The sequence below is a fragment of the Sprattus sprattus genome (assembly GCF_963457725.1).
Source record: "Sprattus sprattus genome assembly, chromosome: 2".
Taxonomy (NCBI): Eukaryota; Metazoa; Chordata; class Actinopteri; order Clupeiformes; family Clupeidae; genus Sprattus; species Sprattus sprattus.
Genome location: NC_137921.1, coordinates 69,972,281 through 69,992,928, shown reverse-complemented (window position 1 = coordinate 69,992,928; position 20,648 = coordinate 69,972,281).

The window sequence follows — 20,648 nt, the reverse complement described above, 5'->3', positions numbered from 1 at the left end:
GGTATTTATGCATCCGTTCCGTTACAGTTTAGTTTGTTATCGAGGCTGGATGAATCAGGGTATTTATGCATCCGTTCCGTTACAGTTTAGTTTGTTATCGAGGCTGGATGAATCAGGGTATTTATGCATCCGTTCCGTTACAGTTTAGTTTGTTATCGAGGCTGGATGAATCAGGGTATTTATGCATCCGTTCCGTTACAGTTTAGTTTGTTATCGAGGCTGGATGAATCAGGGTATTTATGCATCCGTTCCGTTACAGTTTAGTTTGTTATCGAGGCTGGATGAATCAGGGTATTTATGCATCCGTTCCGTTACAGTTGAGTTTGTTATCGAGGCTGGATGAATCAGGGTATTTATGCATCCGTTCCGTTACAGCTTAGTTTGTTATCGAGGCTGGATGAATCAGGGTATTTATGCATCCGTTCCGTTACAGTTTAGTTTGTTATCGAGGCTGGATGAATCAGGGTATTTATGCATCCGTTCCGTTACAGTTTAGTTTGTTATCGAGGCTGGATGAATCAGGGTATTTATGCATCCGTTCCGTTACAGTTTAGTTTGTTATCGAGGCTGGATGAATCAGGGTATTTATGCATCCGTTCCGTTACAGTTGAGTTTGTTATCGAGGCTGGATGAATCAGGGTATTTATGCATCCGTTCCGTTACAGTTTAGTTTGTTATCGAGGCTGGATGAATCAGGGTATTTATGCATCCGTTCCGTTACAGTTTAGTTTGTTATCGAGGCTGGATGAATCAGGGTATTTATGCATCCGTTCCGTTACAGTTTAGTTTGTTATCGAGGCTGGATGAATCAGGGTATTTATGCATCCGTTCCGTTACAGTTTAGTTTGTTATCGAGGCTGGATGAATCAGGGTATTTATGCATCCGTTCCGTGTTCCAACTTTGCCGCGGGCATATGTTGCTTCCCCGCAGAGTTTCAATGTGACAGGCTTCTTCAGAAGCCTAGGCTGGTGTATCCTTGTGGTCTCGCTGGGCTGGGATCACATTGCACTTGCCAAAACTCTATGGGGCTGCCATCATTTTGTGTCATGGGTAGAGATATGAAATCGTATGTCTCAGAGTTTAACATGGTAATAACCTACGCTGTAAATGAGAATTACCATTGACTATGTTAAAGCAAAGGAGAGTTTTGGCAAGTGCAATATCTATCTATATATACAGCCGCGGAAAAAATTAAGAGACCACTTCAAAATTATCAGTTTCTCTGGTTTTACTATTTATTGGTATGTGTTAAAGTAAAATGTACATTTTTGTTTTATTCTATAACCTACTGGCAACATTCCTACCAAATTTCAAATAAAAATATTGTCATTTAGATCATTTATTTGCAGAAAAATGACAATTGGTCAAAATAGCAAAAAAGATGCAGTGTCTTCAGATCTCGAATAATGCAACGAAAACAAGCTAAGATTCATTTTTAAGCTACACAATACTAATGCTTTAACTTAGGAAGAGTTCAGAAATCAATATTTGGTGGAATAACCTTGATTTAAAATCACAACTTTCATGTGTCTTGGCATGCTCTCCACCAGTCTTTCACATTGCCGTTGGGTGACTTTATGCTACTCCTGGCGCAAGAATTCAAGCAGCTCGGCTTCTTTTCATGGCTTGTGACCATCCATCTTCCTCTTGATCACATTTCAGAGTTTTTTTTATGGGATTCAGGTCTCGAAATTGGGCTGGCCATGACAGGGCCCTGATCTGGTGATACTCCATCCACACCTTTACTGGCCTGACTGTGTGGCATGGAGCATTGCCCTGCTGGAAAAAACACTTCTCAGAGTTGGGGAACATTGTCAGAGCAAAAGGAAGCAAGTTTTTCTTCCGGGACAACGTTGTACTTTGCCTGGCTGAGGTTTGTAAAAGACCATAAGGATTGAACCAAAGCGGACTGGAGGGTCTCCTAGTTCGTCTTCTCTGATGAGTCCAATTTTCAGCTTTGCCCAACACATGGTCATCTGATGGTTAGACGGAGACCTGGAGAGGCCTACAAGCCACAGAGTCTTGCACCTACTGTGAAATTGGACTCATCAGAGAAGACGAACTAGGAGACCCTCCAGTCCGCTTTGGTTCAATCCTTATGGTCTTTTACAAACCTCAGCCAGGCAAAGTACAACGTTGTCCCGGAAGAAAAACTTGCTTCCTTTTGCTCTGACAATGTTCCCCAACTCTGAGAAGTGTTTTTTCCAGCAGGGCAATGCTCCATGCCACACAGTCAGGCCAGTAAAGGTGTGGATGGAGTATCACCAGATCAGGACCCTGTCATGGCCAGCCCAATTTCGAGACCTGAATCCCATAAAAAAAACTCTGAAATGTGATCAAGAGGAAGATGGATGGTCACAAGCCATGAAAAGAAGCCGAGCTGCTTGAATTCTTGCGCCAGGAGTAGCATAAAGTCACCCAACGGCAATGTGAAAGACTGGTGGAGAGCATGCCAAGACACATGAAAGTTGTGATTTTAAATCAAGGTTATTCCACCAAATATTGATTTCTGAACTCTTCCTAAGTTAAAGCATTAGTATTGTGTAGTTTAAAAATGAATCTGAGCTTGTTTTCTTTGCATTATTCGAGATCTGAAGACACTGCATCTTTTTTGCTATTTTGACCAATTGTCATTTTTCTGTAAATAAATGATCTAAATGACAATATTTTTATTTGAAATTTGGTAGGAATGTTGCCAGTAGGTTATAGAATAAAACAAAAATGTACATTTTACTTTAACACATACCAATAAATAGTAAAACCAGAGAAACTGATAATTTTGAAGTGGTCTCTTAATTTTTTCCGCGGCTGTATATATATATATATATATATACCTATTTCCCCTGGAGATCTTGAAACATACAACGCACCATAAAGGCGTTGTCTACAAGCAAAACTAATAAAAAATCCCCAAAAAACCCTTTAAAACATACTACAGGTAATTATTTCAGAGACCGATCACACTGAATGTAACATTATTTTCAGGACTAGCTATTTTGTATTGCCTGTTCTGCAATTCCACCCTGGAGTTTTGTTCTCCCCTCATGCCGAACGTAAGCATCTATTGGCAGAAGCACTGCACTCACCTAGTGTCCTGTGCCATTTGAGAATGTAAGACATTACCTGTCAAAACAAGCACTGCAAATTGAAGGAAATAAGCCAGACGAATGGAGGCAATCATCACACAGTGTATGCTGCTGGGCTGTTGGGCCCATTCGAGTGACGTGGAACTAAACACTGAAAATAACCACCAATTATAACCTCACTCAACTTCCCTGCCTGACACATGTTCCACTCATGCCTTTATTTTGTTACACTTTAAATGACACAGCTCTTAGGTTGCTTTTCCATTGCAGGAACGTATAAAGCACTTCCCAGGTGGCACGAATGTTAACCCCCTAATCGGCCCTTTTAGCCTTTAGAACCACACCTACTTGATGGAGCCTTTGCTCTTCGATTGCGATTGCAATTCCGAGCAAAATAATGATGTATTTTTCCAGCACAGTACCAACATTAGACCGTTGAACCAGAGATTTTCTAGATAACAATATGAATACCACAAAGTCGAGTCAACAGTTGAATAAAACACTCAATTAAATGGCTTCCTGGCAGTAGTAATTAGTTGATAAATGAATATACCAGCACTACTATGATTAATTAAAGTCTATATTTTGAGCTCAGGTTTGACTCGGGTTCATTCAGTAATGGTAACCTCAACAAGCTAACTCTGTAAACTCTAATTTACTTGGCTGTGTTCTCTGCATAACCTCTGGTAGAGGAGATGCCTAACCCTAACCCTAACCTCTGGTAAAGGAGCTCTGTTCTCTTCATAACCTCTGGTAGAGGAGATGCCTAACCCTAACCCTAACCTCTGGTAAAGGAGATGCTACAGGGGCGGCTCCTGCAGTAAAGAACATCAGGTGCTGGCTGCCCTCAAACAGGCCATCACTATAAAAAGACCATAAAGCACAGTGTGACACATTATTAAGTCATGTATAACAGCACACCAATGTCTTTTACAGCAACAATCTTTATAGGTAAGTGCACAAGCTGATCAACATCAACAAGCTAATCAACACAATTCTTCAATGTGTTTCATTGCGTCACTCTGAAACAAGGGATTTTAATGTAAGTCTGACTAAATGATACTCTTGTTTTCTGCTTGCACCCCATACTACAACAGTTTTAGGGCTGATTGGTGACTACAACAGCTACAATTGGTACAACAATACACTACAATTCAATAAAGTACAGTACAACACTTGACTGTCATTCACTGATGACACATCAGTGAGATCTTAATTAATATGCACAGGAAGCTGCTGTGATGTAATTGAAGCACATCCATCCATCAATCATTCACTGTGAATCCCAGTTCCTGTCTTCAAAAGGCGCAGTCACAGTCCATTTTTTAATAGCCATTTTCACGTCTCTGAACACGATCTTTTTTCCACAATGACTGTGGCTGCTCCACCAACACTGACGCTCCTCCTTTGGCATGTGAAGTTCCGAGCGCTCGATTTGTAGTTAAATAACACAATTACCCTGAATAATTAATACCGGCGTCGCCTTTCATTTTAATGAGTCTGGGGCTATTGAAATCTCGGCTGACTAACTTCAGACGGGATTGAGATACACACGGCATGTGACCCCGACGCTTTCTCCTCCACCCCTCCCCCTTCCCCCCTTCCGGGTGCATGCTCATCAAGGGGGTGGTCTCGGTGGCGCACTGTAATCATAAACCAATTGCACCTGATCTTCTCCCTAGCGGGGAGCGGGGACTGGCCCCAAAGCTGGCACGCTGTGCAGCGCATAAGAGCAATCACTGGGTCTCACCTCAATAATACCCATCACCCCTCCACAAGCCTGTATCTCCCAACTGACAGTATACCCAAGATAATATCCTTAAGGGTTTGGTGCTAATGTTATTGGTTGTAGTGTTGAGATCACTGGCGAATACTAAAAAAAACACAAAATCATAGTATCTTCAAATCAAATGAAGGGATATTAGTTGTATATAGGTTTGTACTTTTATTATCAAATTAGACACATTCGATACAACAATGAACAGTGTTATTACAGCCCATGGGAACCTAGACATGGACTAGTGGAAAAAAGACTCTGTAGAGTACTGATATATCAATCAATCAATTTCAATTTTATATAGCGCTTCCCTATATACCCGAAGACGCTTTACAGAGTAGTCCGGTCCAGTCCATTCATTCAGACAGTCATACCAGTGGTGGTAAGCTACATCAGTAGCCACAGCTGCCCTGGGGCAGACTGACGGAAGCGTGGCAGCCAATCAGCGCCAACGGCCCCTCCGACCACCACCAACATTCATTCCAACATTCATTCAGATGCATACGATGTAATGTGATAAATCGATTCACTGATGAAAGCCCAGTCCAGCCGCTCCTTTGGTTGGTGTGAAACCTACAAGATTGCTAGTGAGCACACATCATAGTGAGCACACATCATAGTGAGCACACATCATAGTGAGCACACATCATAGTGAGCAGTCCATTTTTGGACCTCTGAATTGGGAATCAGGTGGTGTCACTTAAAATTCTGCCTCAATGATGACACCACTCGGGCATCAACGAAAACGGCACTCCGGTGTGAGCCTACGCCTGGCGAGAGTTGCAATAAGCCCCCCCCCCCACACACACACACCCTCCCAGCCGACTTTCAGGAAACATCTGCCTGCATTCACTCCTTCTTTGCTGTCTCTGTGATGCCATTTTGTATTCATCTTTTCTCTCTCTCTCTCACTCTCTCCCGCTCTCCTTCCTCTCTCTCTCTCTCTCTCTCTCTCACTCTCTCCCGCTCTCCTTCCTCTCTCTCTCTCTCTCTCTCTCACTCTCTCCCGCTCTCCTTCCTCTCTCTCTCTCTCTCTCTCTCACTCTCTCCCTCTCTCCTTCCTCTCTCTCTCACTCTTTCTCTCTTCTATGATTCTGCTGATGCTGTAACGTTGTATTCAAAGCATATTACACAACATTGACGAGTGCCAGGGACTGAGAGTAATGTATTCAGATTCTCCAAGCCCTTTCTTTAAGGTGCAGTGGGCATGCTGTCTGTTCAGTGGTCTGGAGAGCTGGTGTGAGACTCCTGGTGTGTGTGTGTGTGTGTGTGTGTGTGTGAGAGACTCTTGGTGTCAGTCTTTCCATTCCATCACTCTGGAGTGAGATGAGCATTATCGCTGAAATAAGGTGAGTGGATGGGGATCACCAAGGACACCAGGGCCACATGCTGAGGACGGACAGACACACACACACACGCACACACACACACAATGTCTCTCTACCTCTCTCACACTAACACACACACACACACACACACACACACACACACACAATGTCTCTACCTCTCTCACACTAACACACACACACACACACACACACACACATCCACAATGTCTCTCTACCTCTCTCACACTAATACACACACTGTCTCTCACACTAACACACACACACACCAATTACCAAACACCAGGCAATACCAGTGATGAATTGGGGTTATTCTCATTCTTTTTCATTCCATCTCTTGACATTATCAGACCTTTCTGACTGGTCTCCATCCATGGATGATAGAATGCCTGTCTGACTGTCTGTGGCAGAGCGTCACAGCTTCATGACACTCTGATGGATATCATAGCATCAGTGGAAGCTCTGTCCATGTGCCAATATTAGACATCGTGATATTTTTCCCCATGCAACATATTTGTATTGGAAATGAAGTGCCCTTATTACAGTGCATTTGGTTAAATAATGAAAACACCATGTGCTTTCCAAAGTATATACTTAAGGATCTTTGACCATTGACCATAATGACCTCAAGTACTTCTCATAACAACAGGTACTTGAAAAAAAGTAAGTTTACTTATCAGTTCAACTTCAGTATTACAGGTGCGATCTGCCACCTGTCATATTCAGCGAACTGCTCCTCACGGTGCTGTAGCTCTCCATTCAGTGTGATCTAAATGAAGCAGGTGTTCGTTCACACACACACACACACACACACACACACACACACACACACACACACACACACACACACACACACACACACACACACACACACACACAAAATGAATCAGGTCTTCGTTCACAGTCCTGGCTCTGTAAATGGGAATCAAACTTGAACCGCTCCGCTCCAGAGTCCTGCCAATCAACAGTGTTGTTTTGATTTGGCCATTGAGCTTACAATTCACATCATTTTTACCAGAATCTCGATATAAAATGTGCCTTCTATGGGCTTTTGAGAATCCAATCCTTAAAAAAACAACAACAAGAAACAGGGGGGTGTCAGAGCAAATTAGCCGCATGGTGTTCTGACAGTTGCAGAGCCCAGCCTCTCCATCTGCAACCGCCCAACCACTGATCACAAATAGTGCAGTCGTACGCATCCACTGGCTCCAACTGTATCACACAGAAAACAGAGGGGGAAGCATGATCGCACCCCGACCGCTGAGAGCGCCTCCCACATTCCCCGCGCTCATGCATGGAAATACTTATCACTCTCTGAAGATGGCGAAGGCAAGAGTCTGTGAATAATTAACTCTGCAGTATTAGCTCTTGGGAGACGTGAGTGGAAAGGCGTTGGATGAGGAGGGAGAGGGAAAATACATTAATGTCGAAGGGAAGGAAATATTCGAATGAAGGGAGTATACACTTGGGTTGGGGAGCCATCAGTCTGCCCTGGCAGGATGTGGAAATGGCCGTGCTGCCAAGCAATGCCCGTGGGGGTGCCGTCGCTAATGAGGCTCGTGGAGCACGCCGACACGCAGGTTGTGGTGATGGGCCAAGTAGAGGCCTCAGTCTGAGGCTAAAGGGGCTTAAACATTAAAGATGGAGAGTACACCCTAAGACAGAGTGAGGCACAACACGTGAACGTATAAGAGTGCACGTACACACACACACACGTGAACATATAAGAGTGCACGTACACACACACACACACACGTGAACATATAAGAGTGCACGTACACACACACACACACACACGTGAACATATAAGAGTGCACGTACACACACACACACACACACGTGAACATATAAGAGTGCACGTACACACACACACACACACACACGTGAACATATAAGAGTGCACGTACACACACACACACACACGTGAACATATAAGAGTGCACGTACACACACACACGTGAACATATAAGAGTGCACGTACACACACACACACGTAAACATAATAGAGTGTACGTACAAACACACGCACACACACGTGATCAACCACATCCTCACATACTCCCTTAAATGTGCACGTACAAATACACACATATACACACTAGGGCTGTTTATTGGCTAGAATCTGGCGATACAATATATATCATGTTAGAGGGGTTACGTTCAATATGTTGTAATATATGGGCCATTCTACCGAATTCGTGTAATATGCAGTCCCTCAACAATAAAAACTATTTACAAAACAATTAGGTATTTAGGCATAGATATTTAATTAGAAAATGTTATGGTCTATATAAACCCAATGCATTACATGAGATAGTGATAAGCTAAATATATACAAAATCATCATTTATAGGGTACTTTCTATTGGGAAGTAGCTGTCCCCAACCCTGACATCTAAATTTCAATGCCTTTAAATAACACTTTTCAATTTTTTTAAATTTTTTTCAATGATTTAATTTCAAAGATCTTTATGATTGGGTTGAAACAGAACTTGGAATATTTAGATTTATTGTGGGTTTAATTTTTAAATCAATTTTCTATACTCAAAAAATCATGTCCCTAGTTTTCATGTCACTACCGAAACACAAGAGTTTTAGTCCATTGGCTGAGCCTGTGTTTTAGCCACGACTCTGCATTTTTGACCATGCAGTGACACTGCATCTCTGACCCTCATGGTTGAATGGTAAGTAGCTAAATCCCATAGTTTTTATATAAATGTGTTCCAAAGTCTGAAAATCGACGTGTAACCTTAAGAATTGTCACTACCGAAACGCATGTTTTCTTCAATTAAGTAAACCTTTTGGGGTTTCATGGAAAATCTTATGTTTGTATGTGTGTTCACCTCTTCAAAGATGTGTTTGCATGCCGTGTACTTGTTAGAATTCTTTATTTATGCTTAAAGTTAGCTAGAATTGTCACTACCGAAACAGTCACTACCGAAACATATGGTAGTGACCTGATGATTTCAGTAGTGACAAAATGAATTGGTAAGTAGTTCAATCCCATAATTTTTAAATAAATGTGTTGTGTGGACTAAAGGGCGGCCCAGAGCACCTTTTGGAAGATTTTGGGAGAGAAATGAACATCCATCCAACAGTGCAGTCACTACCGAAACACTGGATGTCACTACCGAAACAGTGCAGCACTACCGAAACACAGGATGTTTTGTAAAAAATTAAGTATATTGAGTAATCAACTAAAATGTTATGATACTGATTGGATTAATGTATGTTCAATTTCATCAATGAACAACTCTGGAATCAATATGATCAGTATTTAGCATTTTACAAAGAAATATTGCACTTAGATTTTGATGAATTGTATAAATTGAACTTGAAAATTTGGTAAAAAATTCATTTTTATGGATTTCATTGTGAAAACCTTCAAGAAATATTTGTAAAAATACTCTTCAGAGAAGGGAAGGAAACACAATCTGAACAGGTCAATAATAATACTTTTTTACTATAGTAAATGTGATGTTTCGGTAGTGACAATTTTTGGAAGAGGAAAAACATTCCAACACATTCTGAAAATACAATATAAAAATTGACTGTTCTTTTACTAGATAAGTGTACTTTAGATATGGCACAATATACATACGGACAAAGTTTTGGGAATAAAACATAAAAAAAATCCAAATATTTCCGACCTGACTTTGCACCAATTCGGTAGAATGGCCCATATATGGGGTTATTTTAATCTAATTTGTCGGTTAACTGTCAGATATAAAGTACACACCACCATATGCATCAAGAAAGACAAGTTGACTTTTTTATGCAATCAGAAAAAAACTGTGATCTGGTTGTGGGGGGATTACACACAATACAAATGAACCACTGCCTGCCACAGATCTTTGCAAGTTGACTTTTAATTCCGGTGCTGTGATTTTAAGTGATTTTAAGACAACACATTTCGGCATCTCTCCACAGAAGCAGGAAAGTTGGCCGGTCAGACAGTCCTCATCATCTCCCTCCATCTCCCTCCATCTCACCCTGCAACAACCTTGGCCTTCTGCGGCGCAAACTAGATGAAGTTGCTTTGTGATCTGCTTTTTTTTTTTGCCAGCCCTCATTGCCATTACCCCCTCGGTCCTGAATAAAATTCAAATAAACGCCGCGGTCATTAAGTATTAATCTTGTTTTTCTGATTACATTTTCGGAGAGCACAGAAGGTGCCGTGAGTAAAAAAATAAATAAAAAACTGAAGTACTGTGGGGGTTTGGCAGTTTTTATGGGTTATTCTAGAAAAGTCCTCTGCTGCTTCAGTAAGAATGTCTCATCTGCCTGTACAAGCAATTGAAGGCTGTCTTTCAAGGTGTGTTTTGTAAGATTCCAGGGCTGATTGTGCCCCTGGTCCCCATGTGCATTTGCTTTTTATAGAGAAGCACTGTCTGTAAAAGACATTCATCTAACATGTCCAGTTTTTCTATAGATTTTCAGCTTGTTTTTTTGCTGTATCAGTATTAGATTCATGTGCTGTATTTGTATAAAGTAGATCGATAGATACATAGATAGGTAGATAGATAGATAGATAGATGGAATGATTGCTTTATTGATCCCAAAATATGTTGCAGCAGCAAATCACATAAATCACAAATACAAATACCTTACACAAAATCAGACACTGAGGTAGGTAAAAACCAGAAGGGAGTCATTATATATTGCTATTGGGGTGGGCAGGAATGACTTCCTGTAATGGTCCTTATTACAGCAGGGTTGAAGGAGCCTTCTAATAAAAACACTCTGCTGTCTGACCAGTAGGTAGTGCAGGTGATGTGTAGTGCTGTCCATTATATTGAGTAGTTTATGCGACATCCGTCTCTCAACAACAAACTCTAGGGGCTCCAGAGTAGTCCTCAGCACAGGGACAGTCTTTGTTTAATCAGCTTGTTCAGTTTTTAGGGCCACTTGGTCTGTAGATGCTGCCCCAACTGATAGCTGCAAAAGAAAATTCAACTTGCAACAACAGACGGCTTAAAAAATACATGCACCATCTTGTTGCACACATTGAAAGACCTTCCTCAAGATGTACGATCTGCTCTGTTCCTCCCTGTAGACAGCCTCAGTGTTACATTTCCAGTCCATTCTGTTATCAAGGTAAACACCCAGGCATCTGTAGCCCTCCACCATCTCTCACAGGATGGAAATGTTGTTCAGCTTAGTCCTGGTTCTCCTAAATTCCACAACCATCTTCTTTGTCTTGGCCACATTAGAGTGGAGAAGGTTGTTCCCAGAACACAGCACAAAGCAGTTCACCACTTCCCTGCACTCAGTCTCCTGTCCACCGCTGACACATCCCACAACTGCCGAAAATGTCTGCAAGTGACCGGAGTTGTATCTGTTGTATTGGTAGTCTGCACTGCAAAAATGTAAATCTTAGTAAGATGAAACGTCTTAAATCAAGGTAATATATGCTTGTTTTTTGTCTGACAAGATATCTCTTCTTACCAGGCATTTTTTTTGTTACAGCATTTCAATTTCATATCCCCTGCTCACACACACATCCTCTTTTAGACACACATCCCCTGCTCAAGCACACATCCTCTCAGTCACACAGAATGTGGTCTGTCTGTCAGGTAGTCAATAATCCAGGAGTTCACAAGGTTTCCACATAATCAGATTTTCTTTTGCAAATGGCCTTCATGGGCTATGGAAGCAAAGTGCTGCTGCTGACACGTAATAGGGAACACAATGATGCTCAGAGCCTGGTGTTTCCTTTGCTTACACAGACACGCAAGAATGTCCACCCAAAATGCTCTGGAGCCAGTGGTGTAGTCCAGGGTATACGCAGGTATACGGAGTATACCCACTTCTCAAAACAGGGCGTTTATCCTGTGCTGTATGGGCTGCTTAAAAAGTGTAAGAGTATACCCACTTCTCCAGGGACAACTACACCACTGTCTGGAACCATAAAGCTCTATGTCTCTGTCTATCACACTGCAGTTATGCCCTGGAGGATTTTTTTTCTCTCTTTTTAGATGATTGTAGGCTACAAAACAGGGAACGGCACCAGAAGTGGATCCCACTTTGTGCTTTGAAAATAGTACGTTGTGAAGCAGAGTGATATCTTACATTCATAAGATTCTATATTCTCTCAACGTATCTGGCAGTCTCAGAGATATCTTGTAATCTATTCCGTGCCTGAAAGTGCAGTAATGATATCGATCTAGTGGTGCTATGTGATAATGTCTCCATGGTGACAAATAATCAGATATCGGTTTCAGTCCGCATGGAAGTGTAGAGTTGAGAGGAGATAACATAATCTAATTTAAGGTCTACTGACATGATCTGACTATTTAAAAGCTGATGAATCAAAATTAAGGCATGCTGAGAAAAATGTCATGTCCAATGAAGTTGCACCGCATAATCTTGTTTTTATCATTATTAAGGCAGGTCCTGAACACACTGAGTGCTCCAAGATGCAGGGTTTTTTATCACAAGCTCTTGATCCACAAGCTAAGCAACATTTGAGGATAAGTGACATGCACGCGCAAATCTCGACGCTAATCACATAATACCACTGTTCTGCAAAAATGATACCCCTTAAAGCTTCTCATCGGAGAGCTGAGAGAATGTCAGATCCTCATTTCGTGAAGAGAAGGGGGGGGGGGGGGGTGGTGAAGGCAGGGTCTGGATCCGTTGCACCCGCGCGCTGCACATCGACATTAATGCCATTAGGATGCAAAGCCAATCTCGGGTCCCCTGCCATCGGTCCCACTTCAGCAGTTTAAACGGCAGCCCCCTAACCCTGGCTCTATCTGAAATGAGCATCCCTCTCCGATAAGAGGGCCCCGCTGATAGCGTCAGGCCATTAATCACTCACACCCGAGGCAGAGGACGCCGTAACGACGGGGGTTGTTTCAGCCATGGTCTACGTCCCTCAGGGCCCATTTTGAACAGAGTTTGCCTTTAATTAACGGATGATTCGTCCGTCTACATGACACGTTTTAAGCGTGATAAAACAACTGTGGGTAAATAACAAAAATGTTGCAAAACCAATCGCAGGGCACTTAAGAATAGAGAAAGAAGAAGAAGAAGAAGCAGCAGGGGGAAAAAACGAATAGTCGCTGCACAGATGCCCCGAAACCGTAAACGACATGCGATGAGGTGCCAGAGTGACTGATGTCATCATAAGACGTGCTGCTGATAATCACTCCTCTCCATGATCAATCCCGAGCCTCGTGGCGTTTATGGAGAACGATCTGACCCGTGCTGACTGTGTAAAATAGCTGGGGTTTTAATGCGAGGTGCCGCCCAGGTTCGCTTTATTGGCTCGGCCCCGGGTGATTGACGACACATGCCCCGGCTCTCCCTGAGAGCCCGCCAGCTACATCTGTCTCCTGTCTTCGCCTTAAACTCCCTTTACAGAATCCTATTATGTCGCCGACGTCTCCTATCAAATAGGGCGCGGAAAGCTCTGACAGGTTTGTGACACGACGAGCAGCTCTATTCATTGCACTACGGTGTCGTGAGGCGCCATTCACTGTGGCAACTGAAGGCTGGAAATAAACATGACTTTTTTTTTCATCAGAAGATGTGAAACTTGAAATTCTCGAGACGTTGAGTCACCTCAGTGAGAAACAGGTTGGCTCAATAGATGCTGGGGATTATCTGAAGAAGGTCATAGATGTCAAGCGATTATGAGGAATTGCATATATGAGAGGTTACAATCAGCTTTTTCTCTATCCTCTAAACCTACAAAGTCAAGGCACATACATCCAGATGATTCCTCTTTTACCACCGCATCTTCTGCCATTGTGCATCAAGTACCCCCAGCTTTTTCACCGTAAACAAGTCATTTTAGCTACACTTAATGCTAATTGCCCAATTGTCATCAACGCTACATTGAAGTTTCTACAATTACCCATCAGACAACACTTGCAGAACCCAAACACAAACTTGGGCTTGTCAGTCAAATTTTGCATTTGCATTATTCATTCAGACTCTGTGGGAATGTCGGAGAAAATCCTTACCAATCAGTGTCAGTCTGCATAATTCCGACATTGTGTTTGTCCTTTTCTGTTTCCATTGTCGTTCTCTGTTTTTGGTTGAAGCAGAAGAAGAATCCATTCAGTGAGGTATTGTTTTACACAGTTCAGCTAATTAGTACATCAAGTCCCACCAGAATTACAGCTGAACAATCAGGCAGAGTTCACATAACTCATATTGACATTTCACTCAGTTTACCAATTAATGCCCTATGATAAATATTCGGTAATCCAGATTAACTGTGGGCCCGGTTTTACAATGTACTTAATTGATAAGTACCATGTACTTCCCGTATCATATATTGCTACAAGCTCTACTTGGGAGTTGAATTTCGATCGAAGAGGGAGTGGTCCAAATTCGTGTAGAGTTTAGAGTCGGGGGTTTGCAGCATGTAACAATATCTACGTACATGAGAAGAACATAGTACTATTATTTACTTTCACTGTAATACAGACACTTTATATGAAGTGAGACCAAAGTGTGAAATCATTATGGCCGTGGTGGTGAAAATAAAATGGATGCACTAGAGCAGTTTTATCAGACTACCAGAATAAAGGAAGGGAGGGTGAAAAAAAAAAGCAGGGCAGAGCAACGGAATATCATATCGACCCTTCCTGCATTGTCTCGTTAATTTTGCTGGAGGTGTGGATTCCTGTTGATCAATAGCTTGCGACTGCATCTTTATTCTTCTGTGTAACCTATTACTGTCTGAGAAATGTGAGGCCGCACCGCAATTAGAGCTCTAAAGCTCTCTGCAATCAATAGAGCGAGATGCATGATCCTCTCGCCAGGAAGCAATAAGTAGTCAAAGTCACAGTGCATATTCTCCAGGCTAAAGGCTAATCTGTACGAACGCCATGGCCTCATCTGCTGGCCACTGCCCCTCGCCGGAGTAGGTTAATAACGGGAGTCATGTCGTGACTACCCGTAGAACGTCAGGGCGGTGATCGACTCCTCTGTTTGAGCAGTGGCGGCTCTTTCAGTGGCATCCAGTGGCTGGCTGCTTGCTTTTCAGATGAAGACTTTTTTCTTTCATTTCAGCAGCTTTAAGCCAAAAATGATCCTGACTCCATCAGCACAGACCTCATATCTCAGTGTGCCTCAGTGCACTGTATCAGCTGTCAGTCATACACTTAACTCAAACTCCTTGTTGTACCCTCACTGCTAGGGTGGCAGGAAGTGACTCGTTTGTGTTTTGCTGTGGTTTATGTTGCGCCAGACCTTATCTACTCATTTGATTGGCAGTATCTAAATGTGTTTACAACAGTGGCCATGTTCTTGAATCAGCTTTGGGATCCCTTTTGTGTGCTTAACAAAAACCACAGATGAAGTGTCTATAAATCATACAGTATGTAGCTCCTGCAGCAGGTCCAAGATTATGTTTAGCATAATACATATATAGCCATAAATCATGCCCACTGACTGGACCAGACAACAAAAAGTGGTTTCTGGTGCTGTAATGCGATGGGTTTTTTTTATACCCCAAGATGTCTGACTTTGACTGATGGATTCATTTCTCAAAAATGTTAAGTAATACTTTTGACAGGAGAAATAAAATGCTAGTTTTGCGGTTTTTGAGAACCTGGTCAATAACTTATATAAATATGAATTTTTAAATGAACTTGTACAGAGAACATGGGGCTACATCTGTCAGTTTTGCCTGAGAGGTGACTCAGACTTTTGTGACCTGAAGTTCAGAATCCAGCATGAACTGAAGCAAGAAAGACTGATAGACAGGTACTTCTGTTAGATCGCTTTGTCAAGCCAAGGTGACTCTCACAGCAGCCAGCCAGTGGTCATTAATCTATAGATTTTGTTGTCACGTTTGAAAAGCTATGCCTCTCCATTGTATCCACTGCAGCATGAAAAGCAATAAGCAGGATACCTATCTAACACTTGAAGTCCACTTACCACCGGCGAGAGGTTGCTCTATATGCAAATGAGCATGGCCGTAACGCACCGCAATTCCAAGGTGCCGTTAGCCTAGATGAAAACAAATACACAGTGTAGTTTTCCCTGCATGCCTGAATGCAAGGGTCCTGCAGTCTCCTTCACCACTGGAGCTGGACTGCTGTTGTTTTTTTCTCTCAATTTTCTCATTCACCTCACCACACACACACACACACACACACACACACTCCTCCCTTTCTTTGGACGCCTTTCTTTAGGGGCCTCCTGGCGTGTGCCAAGATTTCATAATGTCCCGAAATATCAGCTTGGCTCGTGACGGACGGACGGCAGGCATAGGCCTCTTTGTCTCGGAGCCGGGCTTATTAAAACCGTATGAAAGCTCCGCTCCATCGTAGCGCACAGTTGTCAGCCTTCCCAGGAGCCCATGAAGGAAGACCTGGGTTTTATCTGACAGCCTTTCACCTCACCTGTCCTCTCCATCCAATCAGACTGTGCCGAGTACCCTGGTATTTTCTTTCTTTTTTATTTTTTATTACTTACCCCGTTTTAGGTACATTAGAGGAGTTCGTGCGAGTAGGCCATCGAGCTTTCACTCCTCCGAGACTCGCAGGGAGAGAGGGTCAAGTAATTCCACTCATCGCGCAAAAACAAATTAAAAGTACGTTTGAATTTAATTAACCGTGACAATGGCGCTCGAACTAATGAGGGTTTAGCCTCGGCTTTTTGCGTGCCAGTTAGTCTCCGCGGCCGACCCTGGCTGCTCAGGGCAACAAAACATCTCTGTCAGTCAACCACAAAATTGAAAATGAGGGGAGTGATTGCTAGCCAGCATGAAAATGTACATAAAAATGAATACATTCTACTGCCTTTTAATGAAGAGTATTCCGTGTTCGCTATTATTTTTAATAGAATTCTTGGTTCCTTAAATGAAAAAAAGCAACTATTTGTACACCTACTTTACGCTTTTCAGCTTCCTGTATGTCTGGCCAAAATAGCTCGTGCAGCTCAAACCTTCCCTACACATATATACACTGACATTTATAACTCTGTGATGTCTGGAAGTTCTTTTTTCTGTCTCCATTTTAAATCACTCAGACAAATACCACTCTAATTCTGCATAGAGGTAGAGAAAGGAATTGAATACAGAAAACCACATATACTTAATGTGTATTTCTATATTCATTCATTAACCACATACTTTTATCTAAAGCAAATTGTTGAAGAGGTCAAGTGTACATCTCATCGATAGGAGATACTGTACATCCATTATCTACCAATAGGTCTACATGGAAGTGTATGATGTGTCTTACAATATCAATATGGTCCTCATAACCAACTCATGTAAGATGAGCTACGTGATTGTGTATTGTTGTTTATTAATGTGTATTGTCCAATGTTCTGTTTCATCTATTAACTACTAAACTATTATCTACAAGTTCAGTGAAGAGTTGCAAAAGTTTTATTCAGCAGAAATGTGTATGATACAGATTGATTGAAGTCCCAGGCTGGATCGCAGAATGGATTTTTAATGCCGTCCCAGATCCGCCGTCTGATGGAAGTGGATGAAGGTCGACTCTGACGTTCTTTGATTAGGGATAGGAACACGGTCAGCTACTACAGATATTGACAAGAGCGCGTCTTTGATGCTGGTGTGCTCCAGTGTGCATCTGCATCGGAACGAGAAAATTGAGCTTAAAAACGAGAGGCTTTGAGTGAGAGATTGGAGAGGTGTTTTGAGATAGGCCTCCTAACTGGAGGGGAGGAGTGCAACAGGGCAACTCACAGCATGTTTCTATTCCAATTTGGCAAGGCAGTGGTTTCCTACAAGGGAGAAATCCCAGCCTGTGGAAATGGAAAATACTTTGAGATGGAAAGCATTCAATCGCTGTTAGGGTTTTACCACAATAGAATTATCTCCACCTTCTATACGTTTTTATTCTGTTCATCCAATATTTGTCCAATCCAATATGATCCAATATCAGGGTGTCGTATTCCGGTCATACATGTATATTCTGGCACCTCTCCAGAGCCTTAGATTTAATATTCTAATGCTTGAATCCTGTCGTAAACAAAAGTGACAACAGGAACCCAAAAGAGATTGGGGGTGGCAGGGAGATCCTGGTGGCCAGTAAGGTAGGTGGCAGCTTTGATCGATGGGAATAGTTAGGAGACATGACTGCCAGGTAAGTGACAATGACACACAGAGAGGCTGCCATTACCGGGCCTTAAGATGTGGTTAAAGTCCCTATCGACCACCAGAGCGAGCCAATAGGTGGGGGGAGAGACGCCGCTGATAGGAGAATCGGCCGTTGCCGTGGGTGACATATGTTCCTCAGGCAGGAGACAGACACAAATGTTCACTGTGGTGTCGTGAATAGCGTCTGGGAGGGGTTTAGCACTCGGAGGACCGCGTGCAAGGACTGAGGCTGTGTTTAGTGTGCAGGGTGACGGAATAAAACTAGACTGCTCAGAAGCACCCCCACCCACTCCCTCGCCTCCCCCACCCCACCACTCCCCCACCCCCCTGCCCTCTTCTAGACCTGGCAAGTACGCAGCCTGGACTGATGCTTACCACCCCGCGCCCCTCATAATTACCACAATGGCGGTAGCAGTAGGGATGCAGAACCTATTTTTGCATATCATCCCCGGTACTGTCGGAAACGCTGTGTCGGAAATGATTGCACATCGGGGGGTTGATAACAATGGTGGGGTCTTCAAAAGGGCTGTGTCGGGTGGTTGGGGAGGAGAGGAGTGGGCTTCATTATTTTTCAAATCCTCGGATTCTCAAATCCACGGTGACCTTGCTGGCTGACGTGTCATTAGACATGCCATCAGTGTGAGGAGAACAACCTCCGAACCTTAAGGAGCTGACTTTTCTGGGTCGATATTACAGGCCTCTCACTCCCCTTGCTCCGGTTCCCTCGGCTTCGGCCATGTTATTGACTGATCTCTGAGGTCTCTAGGAAATGTGTAGAACGCAAGAGGGATGTGAGGCTGTGCACACAAACACACACAAACAAACACACACATACAATGTAGCTTTAATGACAGCTTTGAATGCACAATCCCAATCATAATCCATAGATGTAAACGAGAGAGTGTTGTATGGAGGGGAGGGGGGCAACACTGTTCTACCATGTTCATTTTGTGGTGCTGAAGCTCTTTTCCCAAAATATGCTCCGACGACTTTTGCATTAATTTTCATCAGATACAGTAGCTGTGTCTATATGTTGCTCTGCCATTTCAGTGATGTTGGTTGTCGTGTTCAAACTGGTGAATCTCTCTCTCTCTCTCTCTTTCCATCTCTCTCTCTCTCTCTCTCTCTCTCTCTCTCTTTCCCTCTCTCTCTCTCTTACTCTCTTTACAGCCATCTGACAGTCAGTTTAATGAGGAAAATACGAATGAAATTGAAAGTCACAGTTACAGGCTCTTGAATAAAATCCCTGTAGAGAAGACCTTTGATAACATGGAATAGCCAGATAATGGTATCGCTGCAGAGGAATAATAGCTTGAATTTAAGGCTTTGTTATGAAGAGCAGGCATTAATACACATGGCCGCTTTATTCAGACCCGTCTGGGTACTCAGTAGTTAGTGCCTATTGTGTTTTGAATATTGAAGCCAACCTAAGTTCGTGTGAGGTGTATTTTGATAATTTGTATTGTGGTGTGTTTTTTCTTCTTCTTTGTTCCACAGAGCAATGTGTATCTGAATGATTTAAATCAGCTGGCCTGTGAGATGTCAGTGAGTCTGTCTGTATTACACAATTGTCCTCCAGTAACGATTGCTTCGCAAAAACAACAACTGCAAAACGATATGTATTTTATAGCAATGCTATTATTTTGATTTAGGGGGATCTCTCCTCAAGGTTACGGAGTTTCAGCGTTGTAGTAGAGCCACCGTGGTGGTTTTGTATCAATTTTCAAGCAAATGACAGATCTACTGCATCTAAAGCAGCAGGCACCTACACAGACAATCCCAACGTGTCTCTCCCATGGCAAATTATCAATATTGATCATCAATATCTAAACGCATTACGGTCTGTCTGTGTGAGACCTTGGGCGCTTGAATGATGAGGACACGCACAATCTGCTATGGTCTGACACAATTCCCCAAGCGGGATACAAATAGAATTGAGACATCAGACCAGCAGCAATATCTTTCTCTCTCTCTCTCTCTCTCTCTCTCTCTCTCTCTGTCTCCCTCCATTCCACCTCTCTCTATCTCTAATTCCCCCTCACACACACACACACATGCTCACAAAAGCAAATTTCAGAGTGTGAAGTATGACTTTCGGGGCTGTCAATAGTGGAGCTTCTGTAGCCATTATGAAATGTAAAATGTTGCTCCCCCGGCTAAATGGAACCTAATGAATAGTGCAAGCAACCACAACCGAGGAAATTTAACTTCATAGGCTCATAAATGAATAAACATGAATAAGTGTATGCATGAATAAAGGTTTGCGCTTAAAAGCCCTGTTTCTCCGTGCACATTTGTCCAAAACAGATTACCCACCCGACACTTAAACACCAGAATTTTTC